The sequence below is a fragment of the Diabrotica undecimpunctata genome, chromosome 9, assembly GCF_040954645.1.
Source record: "Diabrotica undecimpunctata isolate CICGRU chromosome 9, icDiaUnde3, whole genome shotgun sequence".
Classification (NCBI taxonomy): Eukaryota; Metazoa; Arthropoda; class Insecta; order Coleoptera; family Chrysomelidae; genus Diabrotica; species Diabrotica undecimpunctata.
This window is the reverse complement of record NC_092811.1, coordinates 113457917-113483837: the sequence shown is the minus strand read 5'-3', so window position 1 is coordinate 113483837 and position 25921 is coordinate 113457917. Positions and strand designations below refer to the sequence as shown.

Genomic DNA, 25921 nt, shown 5'->3' with positions numbered 1-25921 from the left:
CACGCTGGTTCTAGCCTCTGAAAACTCACTCTCATTACGCAGAGAATATCTAGCAAGCAAATATTTCCTAATCCAGCATTATCGGTGCACCTACAATGCTAAAATAATTAATCAAATAAATACATTTAGCTGATTTAACAATTACATTCTTTTAGAAAAGAATTTCCCACCACATGCACAAGCATTTGTAACTTGCAATGAACTTAAGTTAATAAATTCTCCTTATAATCTTATTTATGAATCACTGGACATACCATACCTGACAAGTGTTCTATCTACAAACATTATTATTCCTAAATAGCAAACTGAATTTTGTCATAGTACTCTTAAGGAGATTTTTCTTAAGTAAATATTCAGATTACATTGCAATCTATACAGATGGGTCAAAATTAGTAACATGTACAGCCAGTGCTTACTTTGTACCTAAAATGAAAATTAAAAAAGCATTTACTTTAAATAATCAATCAAGCATTTTTTCTGCTGAAACTTGTGCTATATATAAAACCCTTGTGTACCAATTTATTGCCCACCTATCTAAACGTTGTTTATGTCTTGTGTGTTATAATGAAGTCGCTCCGATGAACCCCTGAGCGTAAAAAGTATCCTCCCTGTACAATCCTGAAAGAATAAATACTAATATGTGTAAGTAATTACGTGGCTAAAGGTTCTAAACCAAGGCTAAAATGCAAACAAAAAATTAACAGGATATTTAACTAAAAAATGTCACACAAATATGCATATTTAAGCAGACCGCTTACTTATTATTGAGAAACTTGGTATGGTGTTCATTTTTATTGATAATAAGTAGTCAACTGAGATCCTGCATTAAAAAGACTTAAATTTTTGCAGTAAATGAAAGTTTTAACCATTTTTTCACATCAGAATATCCCATTATACTGATAAGTACTTCTTGAGCAATCAAGATGATGAGCAATGAAATGATCTCAGTAAAAAATGTGAGACGTTTCATAATTTTGCTTGTCATCTCTATGCAAGGATCATAGTAATTTTCGCTATACATTCAAATTTCATTATATGCACCGCCCAAGCAAGTACGCATTGTGGAATTAAATACAGAAAATAAAAAAAATTTAATATTTCCATTTAATTCCTTAGTTTCTCCTTTGCTCAACTAGCACTAGAGGAGTTGTGATTTTTGCGTTATGTTCTATACCAATTGTTACAATTAAATTTAACTGCCTTAGCTTTTAAATACGGCTTAACAACTTCAATTTATTTCCACCTTAGAAGAAGATAATCATGTCTTAAAAAAAAGTGGAAAATGGACTATGTTAGTGATCAGATTTTAAATAGTCTATATTTTTTTATGTGATGACATCATAAAGTTAGTTAACGACTCTTGCCGTCAGATGGTAAAAGTGTCCTTATTGTTATTCATAAAGCTGGTTCGATATTTTGCAAAATATTGTCATATTTCAGTTGCTTCACTTCACAGATATCATGCTAAGTGGATGAACTTGATCGGATGTACTTGATTGACAATGTTAAACATGATATCATGATGGAACTACTACATAGGGCCAACATTGACCAGAAGGAGATCAGAATTATTCAGAATCTATACTGGAACCAAATGGCAAAGGTGAGGATTGATCAAGATCAATATAGGGATGAATTTGAAATCCGGAAAGGTGTCCGCCAAGGCTGCATACTCTCTCCGATGCTTTTTAATTTATATGTTGAAAATATATTTGCGGAAGCATTAGAAGACACGGAATTAGGCATTAAGGTGAACGGCATACCAATTAGCAACCTACGCTATGCGGACGACACAGTGATTATAACTGATAATTTGGAAGATCAGCAGTTATTACTTGATAGAGTGAATAGCATAGGTAAAAAATATGGCCTCAAAATCAACATTTTGAAAACGAAATATATGGTCTTTAGCAGAAACCCTCCAGAAAACCCAATAATATGCATAGGTGACGATCGCATAAAACGCGTGAAAACTTTTAAATACCTTGGCACCACAATCAATGACCAATCGGATCCACAACAAGAGATAAAAACCCGAATACAAAAGGCAAGACAAGCTTTTGTGAAATTCAGACCGCTCCTATGTAATCAAAACCTAAATTTCGAAATACGCTACAGAATGGTCAAGTGCTACATATGGTCCATCTTGCTTTATGGCATGGAAACGTGGACTTTGAAAAAAACATCTATCAACAAACTTGAAGCATTTGAAATGTGGTCATTGAGAAGAATGATGCGCATACCTTGGGTGGATAGAGTTCGAAACGATGGCGTCCTTAAAAGAGCCGGCGTGGAAAGAGAACTCTTTGAATTAATTAAAAAACGCAAGATTGGTTACCTTGATCACATATTGAGAGGAACAAAATATGAAATACCACAGTTAATCCTACAAGGGAAGATCGAAGGTAGGAGAGGAGCCGGCCGCAAACAATTATCCTGGTTAAGGAATATTAAAGAATGGACAGGAATACACAATACAGGCGAGCTGTTTCACGCCGCCAAGAACAGAATTCTAGTAATGAGATAGTCGCCTACGCACTTTAGTGTATGGCATTTTAACAAGAAGAAGAAGGATGTACTTGTGTTGTAGAAAACTGCATCTTTTTAAGTTATGTCAGTATTTAAAAAGAACACTGAGTATTATCACATTTTATTTAAAGAACAGTGTATTCTTTTAAGATATGCCATCCTTACTCAAAAACACAATAATACAATACTTTCTGTAAAGAATTACGCATTCTTTTGAGTTTTGTCAGTATTTTAGAAAACTATTAAAAGTTTTTGAATTTTTTTGAACCAAACTATCTACAAATTATGTTAACTTTTGACTTAAAAAGAAATAAATCCAGTTGAAATTGTTTCGACTTATAAAAATGTCTCAAGGATTTCTTCTTCTTCTCGTAGCACTACAACCTGGGGTGGGTTTTGGCTGACTGCACAACTTGCTTCCATCTTGAACGGTCGTCCATAGTAGTTGGGTCAGTGGGTAGCCCCATTGTTTTTAGATCTGACCATATGTTGTCTCTCCATCGCATTCGTGGACGTCCTAAAGGCCTTCTTCCTCCCATATTAGCTTGGCTAGGCGGTTATTAGGGAGTCTATGGACATGGCCAGCCCATCTTAGACGTTGGGATTTAATCTCTTGGACTATATCGCTCGCTCTATACACCTGCTTGACCTCAGCATTTGTTCTCATTCGGTATTGGTTGCTACTAATGTCGTGATAATGCCCAAAGATTCTTCTGAGGATTTTCCTCTCAAAACATCTAAGTTTTCTTTCAGTTTCTTTGGTTAGGGTCCACGTCTCACACCCATACATGAGCACCGGTCTAATCACCGTTTTATATATTCTAATTTTTGATGTTCGTGTTAGGCTTTTAGATTTAATAGTATTGTGGAGGCGGTACATACATCTGTTTGCTACCTGAATTCTTTCTTTAATCTCTTCTGTGATGTCGTTATCTGCAGTGATTGTTGCTCCGAGATATTTAAAACTATCCACTCTTTCAAAGTTATATGGGTCTATTGTAACATTTTGCCCTATTCTATCTCGTCCCTTTTGTCTGTTGATGCACATGTATTTGGTTTTCTCTTTATTTACCCTTAGACCAGTTTTCTTTGCCTCTACCTCCAATTTATTAAAAGTCTCCTTCACATTGGTGACTGTGTTTTCCACAATTTCAATGTCATCTGCGTATGCTAGTAGTAATTTTGGTCCATTTACTGTCAGTAATTCTGTTTTAAGTTGTGCTGCTCTTACTACTTTCTCCAGGATGATATTAAAGAGTAGAGGTGACAGCGCATCTCCTTGTTTCAGGCCACTGCTTATTTGGAAAGGTTCTGAGAGTTTGTTATCTATCCGTATTCTGGATCTACAGCTTATCACACATAACTTAACAAGCTGGATAAGTTTTTTTGGAACTGAAAGTTCTGCCACACATTCTACATTTCACATCTGATCCCTTTTAATGCTGTCGTACGCTTGCCGGAAATCTATGAAGAGATTGTATCTCAAGGATTTAGGGATTACATCTCAAGGATTTAGGGGTAGACTTATGCTCAAGTTGATTTTTGTCAAACCAATGAAGAGACTGTGCTGTGTAAAGTTAACGAAGTAATTTTGAAATGAAGAAAAGTACATTTTTAACGAGAATTTACTACAGAATGACAGTATTTTTTAGTTTGTACACTATGGCATCTTGGTCATTATTTTTGTGACAAATGTACATTTGTAAAAGAAACACGTGAAATAATTTTAATAAGAAAGTTAATTATCTAAATCTACCTAACTATTAATCCTAGAACACATTTTTTTAAGAAGAATGCTACAATTAAAAAATTATATGGCCTAAAAAAGGATTCAGAGAGTATGGGACTGACTATACCCTTTGTTAGGCTATTACACACCAAAGCTAAAATATTAGCCCATTTGTAGTTACGGGTAAAGCTTTATGATATTTTTAAAATTTATCAATGTTTTAAATTCCCATTTCTGAAAATTGTCACATTTTGACAAATGACCGTCTTCTTCTAAAGTAGCGATATATCTTAATAAATGTTTAAAACAATTTGGCACAAACGTTTTGTCTTCTTCTCCTTCTTCTTTTTTTTTGGCTTTTACTCTACTGAATAATCAGCCAGTACATTGTTTTGTTAATTTTTGGGCCACTGTCGTGAGTCTGAAAATATATCTCATGCCCTATTATCAGAGAATATAGACGCATATGCGTCTGTATCCTTTGCTATTATCAAAGAATATAGACGCTTATCTATATTCTTTGCTATTATGTTAGGTCCTTTGGTTTGAACTGTAAATATGACTACATTTTATTTATGTTTTTTTTTTGTTTTCTTATAAGTGGTTTAAATGTTAATATTTGATAGGTTACTATGAAGGTTATAATTTTATATGATTGATCTGTAGAAATTTGAGAAGAATTTTTATAATTCTCTTGTTGTACAGCATTTTCAACATTAATTTTTCACGTTTTCCTTTAATTAGCATTTGTGTTGATGGCTATATATTTCGTTACCCTATTAAATACACAAATTAAATGCAGAAAAAAATAAAATATAATCACAAAATTGCAAAGTTTTTCTTCTCGGTGATTATTTTCCAATTACCACCGTCTTCAACAAATTACAGTATATTGTCGCCAAGTTTTGCATTCCCATTAAATAGAGATTTTCCTGTCTTTGACTAAAAAATCAGCTCGACCGTTTAAAGCAGATTCTTGTTGGGGCTATTCGAACGATTCAATGTTTTCTTGCATACCTTTGTCGGATCTTTGTACGAAGCATCCGACAAATATTTCTTCGCTACTGTTTAATATGACTCTTTGATTAATTATATAACGAGGCATATTAAGTACCTGAGTGCCAACTTGGTTTAAAAGGGGGGCGACCGGCGTAAAATTAAAGCCTATATTGTCACCGAAGGAATATTTTATATATTGTTTTATTATATTATTATACTATTTACTATTTTAATTGTAACTTTACTTTAAAATAAGTTTATTTGACGTTTCGATCTCCACTCTGGAAATTGTTACTTGGTGAAAAATTCCTCTAATAACTTTATTTTTTTCTGACTTATTCATATTGACAATTTAGACATATTATTATACATTTTAGAGTATATAACTTTAAAATGATATTGTCTCAAATATTTTCGAGTTGCGTTTCTGAGACGACTTTATTGGAAGATAGTTTGTTTGATATCATGAAATCAACTTAAAATATTTTTCTGTATGATTAATACATCCAGAAATGGTATTGGTAATGTTGTTTTCTTTTTCATGGTAAATTTAATTGATTCTTCTTTACAGTTTTTGTCCATCAAAAATTTATTCAGTGCTTCTGGTCCATGAGGCTAAATGTAAAATATAATTCTTATTACAATTATTTTTGGTTTCATCCCACACAAAATAATATTAAACCTAAATATGCCACAATAAAACAGATTCAGTACCTCTTTATCCAGTCCATAATCTTAACTGATCTATAATATGCGGAACACTATTATTTGTAAACTCCCCAAAAACGCTGCAAAATACTACTGCCCCATCTTCTTCTTCTAGTGCCATCTCCGCTAATAAAGGTTGGCTATAACCATTGCAAATTCGTCTCTATCTTCTGCTTTTCTTAAGAGCATCTATGTGTTTAACCCGGTCCAGTCACCAATGTTTTTCATCTATGATATTTGTCCTCTACCAGGACCCCTACCCCTACCGTACTTATCATTTCTAAGTATGTTTCCCAAATATGCTGTTTTCGCCTTTTAATAGTGGTCATAAGTTCTCTGTCTCTTCCCATTCTGTGCGACACCATTTCGTTCGTAATATGATCGGTCCATGGTATCTTCAAAAATTCTCCTAAAAAGCCACATCTCAAAAGCTTCCAGCTTTCTCATTAAGTCAACATTAACAGTCCAGACTTCGACACCATAAAAAAGAATAGAGTGGATATAACATTTTACCATCCGATATCGGATTTGCAGATTGAGTCTTGGTTACTCAGAAATTTCTTCATTTTCAAAAAGGCTGCTCTTGATTGATCTATTCTTGAGCGAATTTCTGATTTCAGATTCAGATCTTCCGTAATCCAGACTGCTAAGTATTTCATTTTGTCCACTTGCTCAATATCTTCATTTTTTATCTGGATCCTTGTAATGACTTTGCCCCTCTTACTGATAACCATGGTTTTTGTTTTCTTTATGTTTATTGTTAAACCAAACTGTTCTTCAGTATCACAAATTGTATTTAGTAACGAGGTCTGTCTCACTTTCAGCGATAATGACTATATCGTCAGCATAACGGATCTTATTTTATATTTTCACCATTTATCTTGATCCCTTCTGTACAGTTTTCAAGTGCTTGCATAAATAGCTCTTCAGAATATATATTAAATAGTATTGGTGAAAGTACACAACCCTGTCTCACTCCTCTACTTATCTGTTGCGCATTCGTGCTATTTCCATCTAATGTTACCACAGCCTGTTGGTTCCAATAGAGATTTCTCACTATGGTAATCTCATTTTTGTTGAGTCCTTTGCTCTTTAGACATTCCATGATAGTTTGATGTTTAACTTTGTCGAAAGCTTTCTCATAGTCGATAAACACAATGAAAAGATTTTTTTGTTGGTCTCGACATTTTTGGGCAAGAGTTGTGAAACTATACAGAGCTTCCACTGTTCCGAAGCCGTTACGAAAGCCAAACTGTCCATTACTCATATCCGGTTCGCACTTTTTGAATATTCTTGCATGTATAATCTTTAAAAACGTTTTTAATAAGTGTGACATTAAGCTGATTAATCTATAGTGATTACAGTGTTTGGGGTTCTTGGTTTTTGGTAGCGGAACAAAGGTCGATAGCAGCCATTCTCTAGATATCTCACCAGATTTGTATATGTTGTTAAAGAGTATAGTTATTGCCCTTAAGTAAATTGTCTTCGACTATAAGTTTAATCAGCTCGATATGAACTTCATCTGGCCCAGGGGCTCTGCCAGATTTTGAGTTGTTTATAGCATGTTGGACTTCAGATTTTAATATTATTGGAGCTTCCTTGTTATCAATTTGTGTTGGTATCGTTCTTGTCCCGTCAGAATATCTAATATTATTTAGATGCACTCCGTAGACTGATATGTTTTTCTCTTGTTCTTTCAGCGCTTGCACAAAAATATGTTTACGATATTATATGTTCTTAATAATAACTGAAATTACATGCACCCTTGTATTACTCCTCTATTTATCGAGATTACATTTTTGTCAACCCATCATCCACTTTGATGTTGTCAGTTTGGTTAGGGTAGATCTTATAGATAATTCTTAGGCCTTTATCATCTAAGTCCGCTATCTTCTGAATTGTTCTGAGCTTATCATGGTTAACTCATTCAAGTTGAAATAAAAAACTTAAAATAAACAAATGCGCTTTCCTTATAGAATCCAACTTGTCTTGCAATGAAGGATTAAATATATCCTTAGACACCACTAGAGCAGTGCTAAATGGTAGTGAGAGATTTTTAATGCCTAAAAACCTCCAACCACTGTGTGAGTGGTTCTAGGAGTAACTACACAGGTTTGGAATACTGTATAGATCTTGCTGAAGATACAAAATGTAATAGAATAAATAATATGCACTTACTGTAAATTACTCACTTAATTTAAGTCTAAATTGTATTATAGGCTTTTCATGAACAGTATTAAAACTGAATTCATATTATACTGTAGATCTCTATTGGTCTCTATTGGTCTCTATCTTTTCTCTATTGGTCTCTATCTTCAGCTGCTCTGAGAGCTTCGCAGAATGAGTTTTTAGCTAAATTCTTAATTTGGTTGGACCATCTAGTTGGTAATCGTCCTCTTGATCTTCTTCCCGGAACGTTTCCAGAAACAATTAATCTCCCCAAACTATCGTCACCTTTGAAAACCACGTGACCGAAAAATTGGAACATACATTGCAGACATATTGTGGTCAGTCTTTTGTTAATCTCGAGTTCGTTTAGAATGGAAACGTTTGTCCTATGAGCTGTCCAAGATATGCGCAGCATTTTTCTCCAGTACCACATCTCAAAGGCAATAATTTTTTAACGCTCGCGTCCGGGAAGAGTCCAAGTCTGCGCCCCATATAGAAATATTGAGAATACAAGGGCATTGATTGGCGAATGGATTTAGTGTCCGCAGTCATATAAACACAAACAAACAAACAACAACAAGGGCATTCACCAATCTCATCTTGATATTTTGAGAGATATATCTGTCTTTCCAAACTTTGGTTAGGCGACTCATCGCATTTTTTGCCTTACCAATACGTCTCCAAACTTCTGCTTCACAGTTATCATCATTAGTTATACTAGACCCGAAGGAGACAAAACTGTCCACTATCTGGTATTCATGTAATATGTTGAATGTAGTCAGTTGACGCATAGTATGCGGCAGTTGGGCCAGATAGTGTGACGTCACTGTCGGTAAGCATTGGATCTATATTACTGACCTAGCAGTCCCCACTTAGTCAAGATCCTAACCCCAGGTCGTAACTGCCAAACAGCTTAACGTAGGATAACGTGTGAGGAATTGTTGGAAAGAAGATGAAAAATGGGGTTGAACGCAGTATGTGCCGTGCGCATCTGAGTATGCCAAAAGGGCATTACGTCATATCTTAGCTTCTATTGATCCAATCATGACGTACGAGAGCTCGTTGGAACGGGGAGGAGGTAACTAACACGCTGAGGCAAAAACAAAGACAAAGCCATTGCCAAAACAGCACTATAACGTATCTTCGTTGCTATTGGTCCGATCATGACGTACAAGGGGTTGTTGGAAAGGGGAGGGAGTAACAAATATGTTAACACAAAAACAAAGATGGCGACATTGTCAAAACATCACTAGTGCGGAATCTGCCGACCACCATTATTTTTGTCTTAGCTTTATTGATTTTCAGACCAACTTTATTGCTTTCGTACTCAACTCTTTGCAGGAGATTAAACATGTCCCGCTCATTTGCTGTTATAAGTGTAGTGTCATCAGCAAATCTTTTCCTGCCAGCCACTGTTACTCCACCGGTCCGTCCATCTTAAGCCATCCTCATAACATGTTCATCTTAAATGTTGAATAAGTCAGGTGACAACACGCATACTTGTCTAACACCTCTCTCGGTCTTGAATTGTTACCTCGTTATTTTTATATAGCTCTTCACAGTAGTTTCGCCGTATTTCCAATATTTCGTCAGCATTGGTCTTTACATTACCTTCCCTATCTGTTATAGACCACGTTTGATATTTAAATTCTTTGGTAAGGAGTTTGATCTTCTAAAATAAATCTCTCGATTCATTTCGACAGCCATGTTCCTCTATCTCTCTGGGTATTTGAGAGATGTCACTATTTACTTGGTCTAAAGAAAGAGCTTCTAGGTTTTTTTGGAAGTCATTGATTTTTGATAAATTTAGAGACATGACTTTTCTCTCTTCTTTTTTGGGGACTTTAAAACGAAGCCAAACGTTCAATACCAGCAGTTGATGATCGCTTCCCCAGATATGTTTTACAATTGATGACCGACGACGTCCATTTTGATCTTATTAGTATATAGTCTATTTGATTTCTTGTTCATCCCATCTGGACTGCGCCATGTGTATAATATCCGTGGATGATGTTGATAGAACGTGTTTGTAATTGTAAAATGTTGTTCTTCACAGAACTCCACTAAATGGTCGCCATTCTTATTTCTCTGTCCCAGTTCATTCTGTCCAGCACCTTCAATATTTTCATTAGATGACTGACTATATATTAGTTCACGATTCGGAAAACTATAGATACCTATTTATTATTTAAAATAATACTACTAAATCATAAGTCATATCTCCGGTTTCCCCTAAGATTATCATTTTAATAGCTGATGCAAGGTCAAGTATTTCAAAGATTTTTCGAGTAAAATCTTTACAACATGGTTTTTTACGACTTTCATACGATTTTGTTGCAGAATGTGAGAAAAATTACGTGTGAACGCTTTCGTTTCAAGCACAAGATCCAGATAAAGCCATTTATTTGAAATGTTCTTGTCAGATGATAAAGTTTTTCTGATTCGGTTATACATCAGTAAATGTAGTAATATGGGAGATTTAAGACAATAACAAAGAGAGTAAAATAAATACGTGTGAAGGTTATAGTTTGTCTTAGGTCAAATAAATCGTCTTAAGTACTTATATCACAGTAGTTTTCACATTTGTTTGAGTTTTATAGTAAAATCATATGCTGCTACACAAATAAGGTATGAAAATAAAAATATGTTTTTTCTGCAGCCGTCCGGAAAATAAAACTTTCGGTATGATTTATTAAATCGAAAGTACCATTTTATACAACTCGTACCAAAAGTAGCTAATTTCGGGACCAATTTTTTCACTTTCGGAACGATTTTGGGTAGTTAGGTAACGGTTTTGACAATAATATCAAGTTTGTATTTTATTGCTTGTCATATCTCAAAAAATAGTAAAAGTACTGACAGGTTTAACACTAATTTCAATACTGCCACTTCTGTTAATATTCCTAACAATATCAATGTATATAATTGTTATAATTGTTTGATATAAGGTTGAATGCTCGAATAAATAAACTTTGATCAAATTCAAGGCAAATATCGAGCACAGTTTATTAATTAAACCTTGCCAAAGTACTTTCGCTTCCTAGAGCATCTTCAGGGGAATTTCGTCAATTTTGGCATATCCAACAATCTGTTGAGAATGTCATAAACAAAAAATTCTACATTAAACTACACTACATAAGGACAAACAGTTTAAAATTTAATTTAAAATCAGGATAGAGAATGGCTTCTGATCTTAACGGAAATGTTAACCCTTTGAGACCCTGTGTACATGTGTATGTACATAGCTTTTATTGTTTTGTTAAATACCAACTACTCGCTTATCTATACCGAAATAGCATTCAGTCACTCAAATATACATTTACGATCCACATTTTTAACTTCTGCTTCCATCTAGTGGTCAACAGGTAAAGTTGTCAGCGATTTTGTTGTAGAGTGTCAGCTGTTTAGTTGGTAACCGATACTGCTAGTTTTATTTTACAAAAAACTGTTATCTTTTGTGAAACGAAATCGATCCAACTTTTTAAGTGTGATTTATAAGGTAAGTAGTTTTTATAAAGTACAAAACATTGCCATAAAAACGATAGTTTTGAAATAAACAAACATTTTTTAGATGCACATGAGCATGTACAAGTGGTCTGAAAGCATATTTCTGATTGTACATCTGTATGTACATATGGTCTAAACTTGGGTTTTAACTTAGTATTGTTGATTGCAGATAACATGGATTACAAAAGAAAAACATATGATTTCGACAACCCAAAACATCTCCAAGAGTTAATTGACCTGATAGAGGACGGTAACGTATCAGAAATAGACAATTTGGAAGTTCCCGGACGAGAGAGTTCTGACGAGGATAGAATTGACACTGGAAGAAGGTGATGACAGCGAAAATGATAATGAGGAGTTAGGGAGAACTTATGATTCAGACGACGAATATATACCAGATGAAGTTGCAGGTTACTCGGGTACAAAAAAATTAGGAAGTAAAGTATGTTTCTCAGAAAAGGATTGTTCTAAAAAACCAAAACAAAGAGAAATTAAAACAAAAAAGAGAACCGTAGAGTGGACTAAGGCATCGATAGAGACTCCTTCTACTTCCCCAAATACAAGTCTTACAGAGCCACTGTACCCAATTCAGTATTTTTCGAAGTATATTTCAAATGATTTGTTTAAAAATATAGCAACATTTACAAATGTATATGCCATACAGAACGGAAAAAATTTTAGACCAACTAATGAGAGAGAAATTAAAATTTTATTTGCACTTCATATAATGATTGGAAATTTAAACAAATTTCCCAAAATTAGGATGTACTGGGAAAGAAGCCTTGGTATTAGAATGTTCCTAGATAACATGTCTAGGGACAGATTTTTCCAGCTTAGAACATGTTTACATCTAGTGAACAATTTGGAAAGACCAGCAGGTGATACAGATAAATTTTATAAGGTTCGTCCTATCATCGACGCTGTCAAAAAGAGATGTTTACAGCTTGAACTTGAGGAAGTACTTAGTGTTGACGAGCAAATGATTCCTTACACAGGAAAACTTTCCGTAAAACCATATGTGAAGGGGAAGCTCTGTCCTTGGGGAATAAAATTATTCGTCTTGTGCGGAAAAAGTAGTCAGGCTTTTGATTTTGTTTTTTATCAGGGTAAATCTACAGAACTGAATGCAGATAATAAAACAAAACATGGATTAGGGGCATCTATCTTTATTCAACTAGCCGAAAGAATTTCCACCAGTGAAGGCCACAAATTATATTATGACAATTATTTCTCATCCTATGAACTACTTGAAATATTATTGGCCAAAAAAATATATGCTGGAGGGACTATTCGAATAGATAGATTTTACAAACCTCCTGTGTTACCAGACAATGAAATGCTGAAACTACCGAGAGGTTCCGTAGATGAAGTCGTCAATAAAGAAAAAAATGTGGTGCTAGTTAAATGGTTAGATACAAAGACTGTGAAATTAGCCTCCAATTATGTTGGTGCAGGTAATTTAGACATAGTTAGAAGATGGGACAAAAAAGCCTCTTGTTACGTAGATGTTAACCGACCTGAAATTGTCAAAGATCATAATTATGGAATGGGCGGAGTTGATCTAATGGACCAGATGATTAATTATTATCGAATATTTATTAGATCGCGAAAGTGGACATTGCGTGTTATTATGCACATGATAGACTTCGCTCTTACCAACAGCTGGCTGGAATACAACCAATAAGGATCGAATGAAATTTCTAGACTTCAGAGTCAGAGTTGCCGAAAGCCTAATAAATACGGGCAATTCAGTAAGTAGAAAATGAGGAAGACCAGCATCTTCACCTCTTAAGCCTTCTATTTTAACATTTAAAAGACGAGGAGAGACGAGACCATTTTTGGAAATACAAACGGACAATTTTGGTCACATACCGGAGTTTGATTCTAAGAAGGAGGCTACTAGGTGTAAAAACACAGATTGTAATGGACGTAGTCATGTGTTCTGTACAAAATGTAAAATACATCTGTGTTTAATTAAGGCTAGAAACTGTTTTGCAGCTTTTCATGAACAATTAATATGTAATAATAATTACTTTGTAGTAAATATATTTTTAGTGTTGAGTTTATATTTAAGACCATATGTACATACATATGTACAATAAAAATTTTTTTTTTTTAAAGCGTACACAAGTTTTTTTCATTTTATCTTACTAATTGAAGACTTTTGAAATATAAAAACACATTTTTTTTGAAAATAAAAAAGTAAGGTCTCAAAGGGTTAAGGTGACAAATTAAAGTTTAAAAAATATCATAGGGGTCATAATTTGCAATTCATAATATGTATATATATATATATATATATATATATATATATATATTTCATCAAAGTAGAATTCAGGTTTTCCCAATCAAATGCATTACCACGTAGACTAAGATATTACTACCGCTCCAGTTCTGATATCTCATTTTTCCTTTAAAGTTAAGTTTGTCTCGTCAACCTGCATCAATCTCAACGTTTGTATATTTATAAGATGTTATCTTAGGATTAGCGCCCATTTATATTGAATACAGTTATCTGTAAGGCTGGTTTTAGTAATAACATTAGCATAAATAGAAGATAATCAGTTATACAAAAAAAAAAAAAAACAAAATTGTAAATAAAAGAAAACTTTAATACGTATTTGACGTAATAAATGGAGACAAGCATTTTATGCCTATATTATAAGTAAACAATAATATTACAAGCAATAATAATTAAATTGAATTCTAGTACCGAATTACTTAACAACACGACAGCGCCGCTAAGATTTTTAAACAATTCCAAGCTATGGATATTATTTTTATAACTCCTTTTCTTTTGGTTCTCAATTTTTTTTTAATAATTTTGTTTTAACTTTAACTTTTAGTTAGTTAGTTAGTCATGACTGTGAAGAGTATAGGAGTCGGAAGTCGGTGCTTCATAGCTTGCGAATCAAGTTTCGGCAAAATAAGTTTGCTTATACATGTACAGCCAAGGAGGAACCTTCATATGTCACCGCCTAAAACTGATAGTCAATAGGTTTGTAATATTATGTTGTTAACGTTTTGAACAATTGGAAGTAAAGAAAAATTAAGCAAAAGGGGCATGCAAAACGCATTATTTATTTATTTAGTGCCTCTACAACTAAGGCCATTGGCACGTTACAGTTGGTTACTCTCCTGGTTGAAGGCTGCACGATGAGGGCAACCAAGTAAAGCTTATAAGATCTTTTAAAGTAGTAACTGCTCATCTTACTCCGCAAGAATTTTTGGAAACATCAGTGAAAAAAACCAAATCAAAAGGTGTTTTATCTAGTATTTCTAGGAAGGCTTTCTTTATAAGAGTAGGGGGTGTGTCACATTTGTTGTAAATGGTGTAGTTCAATTAAGAAAAATTAAGCATTAAAAACATTGGTGTTTGGTCCAGAAAGGGGGACACAGGGGAGGCATGGGCAAAGTGAAGAATAGGTCAGTGTTCTTTAATAGATGGGCGAATAATTGCAGGAATGGCTTTATAACCGTGCAAGCCGTGTTAGTAATAAGTAATATGGTAAATGTGGTTGGAAGGATTACTTGATGTAGAAGTAGCATTTACAGAGGAGAAAAATACAACTTCCTACGACTTATAATGGAAGGGAAAGTGGAAGAAAGAAGAGATCCAGGAGGAAGAAAATGCTCCTGGTTGAAGAATGTAAGAGACTGGACAGGCATGGACACACTTTTGATACTAAGAACAGCTCAAGATAGAGAGCAATTTACTGTAGTTATAGCCAACCTTCAGTAATGGAGAAGGCACCTTAAGAAGAAGAAGTAGCATGTGATAGAAGCAAATTTTGTCTTCTAAAAGATAGAGGGTGTCCCCTATTTTCGAAGAAAAGACTTTCTTGCGGACTGGAGCGAATAGCTCCGAGGCATAGACGAAAAGCAGTATTTTGAAAAGAATTTAATAGTCTTAGGTCAGATTAAGAGAATAAGTGGGATATAAGATCTATTTTGGATTATATTAGAGATTTGTCTAAATGTGAAGGAGTTTTTATTAGGTTGAGTTGCTTTAGGCAGTAGCCCGTTATAAGATTTATGCGATGTTTCCAGTTTAATCAACAATCGTAGATCATTTCCAAAATTTTACAATTATCCACTACAGGTACAAGGTCGTTGTTGATTAAGATTAGTGCAGGGAGGCAGGTGGCTTTTCTGCTCAATTTAATGACTTAAGATTTGTTTGGTGATAGGGATAAACCTAGGCATTAAATGCTGTTTTGAAGAAAATCGACTGAATACTGTAAGGTAATAAGGTCATCGACATATTCAACGTATTGAATTGGATTAGAGAAGTAATTGCATCAATTGAATCATTCATAGCAAGAATAAAAAGGTTTTATGGCTTGTAATAGAAACTTGATGTACTCCTTGACCCTGAATACAGATTATACAGGCCTTTTCATTTACATATACTTTGGATCTAGGTTGCAGGAACTTTTCTATAAAGTAAAGAATATTTCCGTTAAGGTTGCGATGACGCAGTTTATTTAATATGGATTTTCCAAAAATTGTATCATAAGCATTTTCAATGTCAAAAATAGCTGAGACGCGTTTTGTTGGCCGCTGAGTGCTGTTATAATGTGGGTTTGTGAAAGGGCAAGGTTGTTCCGAGTAAATTAATTACGACTAAAGCTGGATTGAAAAATTGAAATGTGATTGTACTTTTCCAAAAACCATAGGTGTTTTTATTAACTATTTTCTCAAGAAGTTTACAAGTAGTGTTAGTAAAAAAAAATAAAGTTAGTAATACTGTGGTAATGAGAAGGGTTAATCCTTTGAGGATGTATTTAACAGACAAGAACCAGATACCTTTAAAACGTTTTCAACAATTTTACCTCTTCCAAATGTACTGCTGGATCCTCACGTAGTATGCTGCAATGGTTGGAAAAGCTGAAAAATAAGATAAACCAATTCTTTTTCTTCTAGTTTATAGTCGGGAGGAATATATAGACTAAATATAGTAAGTTTGGTTGGACACCATGCAGTAATTGCTACGGCTTCAAGGTGGTAGGAGGAAAAAAGAGAGGAGTATATATCGCTTGAAGCTGATATCGAAACACCACCACTGGCTCTAGAACAGTTAGTACGTATGCGATGATGCCCTTCAAAATTTTTTAGGCGACCACAATAATTTATTTAGAAATTGGTCTCTTGAAAACAGATAAAGTGCAGATTGTGTATTGAAATTCTTCTCTTCTTCTTGATGTGCCTATCCGTTACGAATATTGGCGATTATCATATCAATCTTTATCTTACCTGCAGCAGCGCGGAAAAGCTGCACAGATGTTGTATTGAACTAGATTCTGAGGTTCTTTAACCAAGATGTTCTTCTTCTTCTTCCTGGACCTCGTTTTCCAAATATTTTTCCTTGCAGGATGGCTTAAAGAAGAGCATATCTGGATTCATTTCGCATAATATGTCCGAAGAACTGTAACTTTTGGGATTTAATGGTGGTCAGTACCTCTCGGTTCTTATTCATTCTTCTGAGGACCTCCTCATTTGTGACTCGGTAAATCCATGGGATCTTACGCATTCTCCAATATAGCCATATCTGAATTGCTTCCAGTTTTCTGCAGTTTTCTGTATTGAAATAAGTTTTTGTAATCTTTCTATGCGAGGATAGAATCCATCAGAGTTCCATTGAAGAATGGTGAACGCTTTATTTATAAAAAAAACTTAAATGATGTAGTGGAATTATTGAGATACTAAGGAGGAGTCAGTGGAGTAGCTTCTTTGGTGGCAAGAACTCCAGAAAATGTGTAAGAGTCCGGGTTCAGTTTACATTTTTTTTTTGTTCTAAATAAGAGTTAAATGAATTTTTAAGCAACAAAGTTCATTAGAATCGTTATAGAGCTTATTTAAATCTTGTAGAAGAGCAAAAAATATCTATATTAAATTTATACGCTTTAAATAAAGGGTCAGAGTTACCAAAAGTGTTCTCAAGAAAAGCAATTACTTACGTTTCATGAAGGGAGAATATGGTGTCAGTTTTAGCATCTAATCTTTGAATGGTAAAGCAAGTTATGTCGCGTATTATTTGATTTCGTTTTGATCATTGAGTTTTGCTCGTAGTAGATGTGTTTTGGGGTGGTGTAAAGAGGTTGATTGAGATTTACTTTTTGGGATGGAATCAGGGGACACGACAGATTGATTAGACATGGTGCGATTCTGGATGCCAAAATCCCAACACTTGGAAATATAATAAAGATATTTATTTTATAGATCAGCCATACTCACTGGACCGCATGTGGCCCTCGGAGCGATTTTTTGCGGCCCTCAGACTGCTAGGCAGTAAAACAAAATTTGCGAGTTAGAATATAATTATGTTTCTGTTTATGTACTTAATCAGATTACAGTAGTGTAGAGCGGCGCCGCATTGTACCGCATTTCGCATTAGTCATCTTTACCCCCACCACAGTGGCACTGGCCGGCCAGTAAAGATGTTTCAAAACCTTTTTTCTGTGTGTACTGATTGTTGCCCATCAATGTTGGGGCGAAATATAGGGTTTGTTCAGCTGTTAAAAAAACACTTGGGAAATGATAACTTATTGAGTTTCCATTGTATCATTCATCAAGAAAGCTTAGTTGTTAAATTTGGTGAAAATTTCAGCTGTGTTATGAAAACACTTGTAAAGATTGTGAATGTCATAAGATCAAATGAACTAAACCACAGAGAGTTTCAACAATTTTTGAAAGAACTTATGTCGCAATATGGGTACATTCTTTACCACACAGAAGTGAGATGGCTGAGTAAGGTTAAAGTTTTGGAACGTTTCTTCAGCATTCGACATGAGATTACTTTGTTTTTGGCTACAAAGAATAAAGAGTTTCCTGATATTCATAATTTTAGTTGATGGCTAAAAGTAGCGTTTCTCACTGATACAATGAGCATTATGAATAAAACATTGACCAAATTGCAAGGAGACTACAATAACATTGTAACGAAAATTATAAGTATTGTGTTTTCACTAAAGCAGAAGCTGAATATGTATATTGAAGAATTGTCAAATGAAGATTATTCCAGCTTTCTTTCCGTTAAAGCACTATTTGATGAAAATCCAGATGAAAGTCAAGAGATTTCTGACCTTCTGAAGCTGTTAGCAGACCTAAAGGAAAGGATGAAATGTCTGTGAGGTTTAGTGACTTCAGGAAGTTCCAAGAACCATTTCGCTTTGTGGAAAATCCATGAAAAATAATAACAGCAAATGTAGCTCATCTTTCTATTTTTGGATACGAAGCTAGGGATTTGAAAAATGAATTAATTGATCTTCAGAATAATACAGAGCTTAAAAGTATAAAGAAGAAAAAAGCTCACTATAAGTTTTGAGAAGCAGTTGAAAATGACAAATTTCCTAACTTAATTGACTACGCTTAGAAAATTTTGTGTATTTTTGCATCTACATAAATATGTCTGTGAATCTCCATTCAGTAAGCTGAAGTTCATAAAAAACAAGTACAGATCTAGGCTAACTAGTGAGAACGTTGAAAACATTTTGAGAATTTCAGTTTCTTCCCAACCTGCTAACATAGATGCAATTCTAGAGAGCTCCGAAAGATTTCGCCCGTCGACTTCCAAGAATTAAAAAATTCAGGACTTGACATTCCTGGAGTCAAGTAAAAGACATTTTCCTACTTTTTACATGCAAAACAGTCCATATAATTTATATTTATATTGTTTTTACGTAACTTGTAATAAACCTTGTTATAGTTATACAATTTTAAAGTTATTTCATACCACCACTTGTACTTGCTGCTCTGAGAAAAATTTCATTCAAACTATTAGGCTCTCAACGAAATCCTAGTGAGGATCACTGTTATAGATATATAAGATATATAGAGATTTTACCAATATTTTTTCGACAAAAGTTAACTTACTGCTGGCGGCCTATTAAGTGTTTCTTGTCACAATAAAAGAAGCCAGGTGTTCACTCGTTGACTTCTCAAATAGGACTGAACTGTGTTTAGGACTTCTTAAATCACAAAAATTCGCGGATAACTTTGAAATTGTATTGAAGTGTATTGACACTTGCAAAAACGCAATAGTAATCACCAAATTAATTGCGGAAAAATGGCCACAATAAAAATTATTCTTTTAAACAGCGTCATAACAAAAATAATGATATATGTTAAATTAAAATTTTAATTAAAAGTGAACTGTTTTATAATATCAATATGAAACATTTTATTCGTTATTAATTTTATATAAGTTGATATATAGCGGCATATAATTATAATAATAACCATATGTTATTTAACTTAAGTACCCCTAATTATATAGTGTTTATGTAGATTTTTCCGTTTTTCATTACTTATGACAATATTAGTGACAAAAAAATAGAAAGTCAATTGGTACCCTCGTTTAATTAAATCAATCATGAACAGGATATTTGCATAATAATATTAAATTGCGACAGAAACACTGTTACTGTTTTTACACAATTTATTAAATTCACCTGTTTTTAAAATATTTCAAGTTTATTCTAGATCGAAAATTAAGATAATAAAATGTAAGACGAAGGTAAAAAATTGTTTATCAATCATCTGTGTCAATGTGTATAAGAATAATGTATATAATAATCTAATACGATCTGTATGATACAATTTTATAATAACAAAAATATTTTTGGAGCGATATTCATGTTAATTTTCTCACTCGCTACAGTGGTGTTAAAAAGTCCTGCATTACCTTACGAAATACATGAAAATGGAAGTTTAACCTTAAATATTTTTTAACCATTTAACCAAGCACTTAAACACAATATTATAAAATGGAAACATGCAAAAATTTTGATTCATAAATAAAATGTAGTTCGGAAATTTTTTTATTCAATATTACAAAAATTAGGCTATTTACATCAAGACGATATTGTACCTCACATTAAAGTAATTTTACTAACTAATTTTAATTTTAATATTTAGTTGGCCAGTCATTGTTTTTAATAACTAGTTCACATGTTTTGGGCATGGAATTTGTTAATTTTTGCAGTTCCTCCATGGAAATACAGTGATGCCAAGCGTGGATTAGAGATTCGATTAATTTCGTTTTATTTGTGGGTTTGCTTTTGGAAATGATCTTGATATCTTTTGCTACAAATTCTCGATGGGATTGAGGTCCGGGGATTGCGCTGGCCAGTCCATCTTATCAATTTCATTACTCTCCATCCAAGCTTTAACCAATTTTGCTCTATAGCAAGGAGTATTATCATCTTGAAAAATAAATTTTTCTTCGCCAAACAGGTCTTTTTCACTACGCAACATCTTATTCTGTAGTATCTCAATGGATTTGGTAGCATTCATCATCCCAGAGACAACGAGTAGGTGACCAACTCCTCGAGCGGATATGCAACTCCATATCATAACGGAGGTTGAATGTTTAATTGTGGGAAGAACACATTTTGGAGAAAATTCTTCACCAGGAAATCTTCTGACGTAGGCATTTTCAGCATGATTATTAATATTGAAAGTGGATTCATCACTAAACAGTACACTCTGCCACTGCTCGGCTGTACAGATTCGATGTTCCTTGGCCCATTTCAAACGGTGCAATCTTTGATTTTCTGAAAGCATTGGTTTCTTCCGTGCCTTACATCTTCTAAGTCCAAAACTAAGTAGTCTTTTTCTTAAAGTGGAAGTGCACACGCTTACACCTGTAGATTCAGACCACAGCTTCGTCAATTGGGTGGAATTAAGGCTTCTGTCTGCCAGACTTGTTCTTCTTAACGCAGCGTCATCCCGAACAGAAGTTTTCTTTGGTCGGCCACTACGCGGTCTGTCGTCGATTTTTCCTTGTTTAGCATACTTCTTAATGACTCTAATTACTGTAGATTGGTTAGAGTTTACTGCGGATGCTATTTCACGACTAGATTTGTCGTTTTTCTGTTGAAAAATATTTTAAAAACTCTTTTCGTCCGATAATTTAGTTTTTTGGTCTGGGATGACATTTTGAACTTTTTATCAAAAATCAAAGAGCGAATAAATGTGTTAGGGTAACTACAGTGTTTATATAGTCCAAATATGTGGCAAATTTGTCATTAAGATTCAATTTAGTAGTTTTTTAACGACTTAATAATCACCTCATAATTTTCTCGGATTATGGGAAATCCCTTCAATCAGAATATTTTAATCTTTTTTGTAGAATTTTGAGCTAGTAATTAAAAAAACCTAAGTAAGTATACCGATAATGCTAATTACAAGCACAAACTTAAAATGAATTAGCGAAAATATACAAAAAACTTGTGTTAAACCTCAAAAACTAGGCGCTTTGGTGATGCAGGACTTTTTAACACCACTGTAGGAGTGGATCTCAAGATCCTTTTTTGGGCTCTTCCAGCCTCTTTAAGATATGGAAATGTGATGTTTGTCGAATGGCGAGATACGGCTTTCGAGGCTCAGGAAACGGCAGTTAGTAGGTGTCTTCTCAGTCTAGTTGTGTTCGGTTGGGTTGAGATGCTTCTCCTCTGACGGGTAGGTAGTTAGTTCAAGTTTGAATTATTAAACGATTCTTAAAAATTATTGAATATATGTTATTTTCAAAAAAAGCTTGAATGGTGTTGTAGCTATCACCTTAATTGGGACTTATGTCGTTGTGAAATATTACTCGAAACCACAGAAAACCAATATCTCTTTGTCTTTTGTATTATTGATTTACGGTACTCGTAAGAATTATTGTCGAGAACATCAAAGACCCTCTATTTTTGCGGACGGATGCCATGAAGTTGTACATTTAGGAAATCTGAAGTAGATACCCACTAGGGGGCAAGGCGCTTTGAGGCCTGCTGTTAGGGCGCCGAATTATCTTTAAAACGTAGTTTTGGATTAGGTATTAAATTCATTGAAAATTTTGCGAAAATTTTGGGTAAAGGTTTGAAAGACTACAAATCCTTAAATAATTGCCGTTGAGAATTTAAACCACGATTAAGAAATTGTAAAGATACTAACGGTGAAATTCTACATGATAAAAACTCAGTTCTTAACAGATCTGCACAATATTTCAGCAAACATCTAAATATAAACGATATTGAAGGAGGTTACAACATAGACAATCAACAAAATCTACAACGTCAACTACATAGTGAAGACACAACAAGACAAGAAGTGTCAAATGCCATCCTAAAACTCAAAGAAAATAAAGCCCCAGAAATCGATGAAATCGGTCTGAAAATGTATAAAAAAGGTAGTGATCAACTTTTTGCAGTAATCTATAATTTAATAGTATATATATGGCAGAATGAATTGGTACCAGAATGGCTTAAGGGAATAATATGTCCATTGCATCAAAAGGGTAATCAACTGGGGTGTAAGAACTATAGAGGTACTACTCTGTTAGCATCTGCGTATAAAATCTTCGGCAATGTATTGTTTGAAAGACTTAAACATTTTACAAAAAATATTATTGGTCAATATCAATTCGAATTTACTGCTGGAAAGTAAACTTCACATCAAATTCAAGCTCATAGAAAGATTCTAGCAAAGTCACTAGAATATTACATAGATATGCACCATCTCTTTGTCGACTTCAAAGCAACCTGTGACAGTGTGAAAAGAACTGCATTATATAATGCAATGATAGACTTTGGGATCCCACCCAATTTATTTAAGTTGGCCCAACTAACAATGCAAAACTTAAGAATTGAAGGTCATGCGTTAGAATTGAAGGAGAAAACTCTAAGTTCTTTGACATTAATAATGGTTTAAGACAAGGAGACGCGCTGGTGTGTCTCTTCTTTAATATTGCCTTGGAAAAGGCAATCAGACAATTACATATTAGAATGAATGAAACTATTTTTAATAGATCGACGCAAATTCTCCTATTCGCTGACGATATAGTTATAGTGGGCAGAAGTATGCGAGACATGGTGCAGTGTTTTACAAGGTTTGCGAATCAGGCAAGTAAATTAGGACTTGTGGTAAACGAGGAAAAAAGTAAATATATGTTGATTTCTAAAAACCCCCAAGATATCCAACAAAGAATTTTAATTAACCACCATACCTTTGAGCAAATCAAAGAATTCACATATCTTGGATCGCTAGCAAACGCAACAAATACGACAAGCGACGAAATAAAAAGACGCATAGCAATAGCAAACAGAACTGTTTACGGTCTATAGAAACATTTAAAAAATAAAAATATAAGTCGAACATACAACTTTGAACTATATCAGTTATACACCGATCCAGATATTGTCAAATTCGTCAAAGTGGAGAGACTTAGATGGGCTGGATACATTGCTAGGACGTCAGATCACTAATAGACGAAGAGATTAACATTTTTAAAACCAGAAGGCACAAAAAGTAGAGGATGACCACGAAGGAGATGGATTGATGATGTGGAAGAAGACCTACAGATTCTAAGTTGCGGAAAATGGAGGGAAGTTGTCAGAAATCGGCAGAAGTGGCAACTTCTTTGTGAGTAGGCCAAAGTCGACAAGGAATTGTCGAGCAACTTATGATGGTGATGTTTGGAAGACCGATTTGTTTTTAGCAAAATTGATTGCGCTTGGCCAAACATATTATTTTCTACGTCATTACTGTGACCTCGTCAACTCTTTTTGGAAAGATGTTATAACCAAACATGGACATAAAGTGGATAATTATCTTCATACACGAAGTAAGATCGTAAAGAAGGGTTTCATCGTACTGATGGATTGGTTTGTTTGGGGCAGTTGAATTATTTTATGGCTAGGGCATTTCGGAAATTATACAAGGTACTTATTTGGCAACTAAATGTGTTTTTTACTCTAACTAACTAAGTAACTAACATTTTGGTATACTCGTCGTTGGGCATGACTGTAGTTTGCGATGAAGTGTCTGCTTTTACAGTACATTAAGCAATAGTTGGACTCAATATAAACGTTAAGAAGACAAAGCTTATGATAATTAGCAAGAAAAGAATAACAGAAGGTCAACTCTACGTCAACCAATCCCCTGTAGAAAGAGTGACGCACTACAACTACCTCGGCACCATAATAAATGAAGAATGGACCAACAACCAGGAGATTAGAGCACGCATCGAAAAAGCTAGATCCACCTTCATCGGATGGGGACCTTCTTCAAGAGTCACAACCTCTCTCTTGATACAAAAGTAAGAATGCTGCGATACTACGTCTTCTCTGTCCTTTTTTATGGTGTTGAATCGTGGACCTTGAACAAAGATATGTGCAGAAAACTGGAAGCATTTGAGATGTGGCTATATCGGAGAATGCTTAAGATCCCGTGGACTGAGCGAGTCACAAATGAGGAGGTCCTCAGAAGAATAAATAAGAATCGAGAAGTACTGACCACCATCAAATCTCGAAAGTTACAGTTCTTCGGACATATTATGCGAAATAAATCCAGATATACTCTCCTTCAAGCCATCCTGCAAGGAAAAATATTTGGAAAACGAGGTCCAGGAAGAAGAAGAACATCTTGGTTAAAGAACCTCAGAATTTGGTTCAATACAACATCTGTGCAGCTTTTCCGCGATGCTGAAGATAAGATAAAGATTGCCATGATGATCGCCAACATTCGTAACGGATAAACACATAAGAAGAAGAAGAAGCAATAGTTCTGTCGGAGAAAAATAACATTTTTTATTTAAGAATCTCACAATTGGCTACATTTCTGGTATGCCCCAGTTGGCTTATTATACAACTTTCATTTACTCATGATACCGATTCCACAATTCTGTAGTCTATTACCAGCTTGTACAGTTTCAGTAGGTTGGTGCCACATGCTATTGGAGTAAGATGATAGTCTCCAAAAAGTTTTTGCCACCTGCGATCTAATAACTTGTACTTACGTAAGATATAGTTGACGATTTTAGGACTATATATTTTGCATATGCTTGATCAGGTGTTCTTTCCTAGTGACAAGTATATTATATCCTCTGCTTTTAAAGTCTATTAAAAATTGTTTCAAGGTCTATAAAACATCTGAGAAAATCGGAGTATTTAAAACGAATATAAAGAATATATCGCTGTCAGATCCATGCTTTCTACTTCCTCACAGAGCTAGCTCATCACCTACTTTTTTTTTTATGATTCCAATAATGATTGGCTATATTTCTTAGAAGTTCGAGCTAAAATACTATTAAATGCAACAAAGATGCATTCTGTCAATACTTTTAACATTCTCTGATGGCTTATGGTATCGAACGATTTCTCGTAGTCTACGAATATCAGTGCCAATGGTTGGTTGTATTCTGCAGACTTCTCTCTCAGCTTCTTTATTATTAGTAAATAGTCGTTAGTGTTTAGTAGTCAAGCCAAAGTTTCACAATTATTACTTCAATATGTATAA

General features: G+C 34.3%; 1 protein-coding gene and 1 non-coding gene across 3 annotated transcripts in view; one reads left to right on the top strand and one right to left on the bottom strand.

Annotated features, from left to right (window-relative positions):
- Positions 1-25921, top strand: part of LOC140450409 (LIM/homeobox protein Lhx9-like) — a 779178-nt gene that overhangs the window by 267588 nt on the left and 485669 nt on the right. The gene's annotated exons all lie outside the window — the stretch shown is intronic.
- LOC140451562 (U6 spliceosomal RNA) lies at positions 951-1056 on the bottom strand. The gene has a single exon (XR_011952084.1). It is a non-coding gene; the product is annotated as a U6 spliceosomal RNA (small nuclear RNA).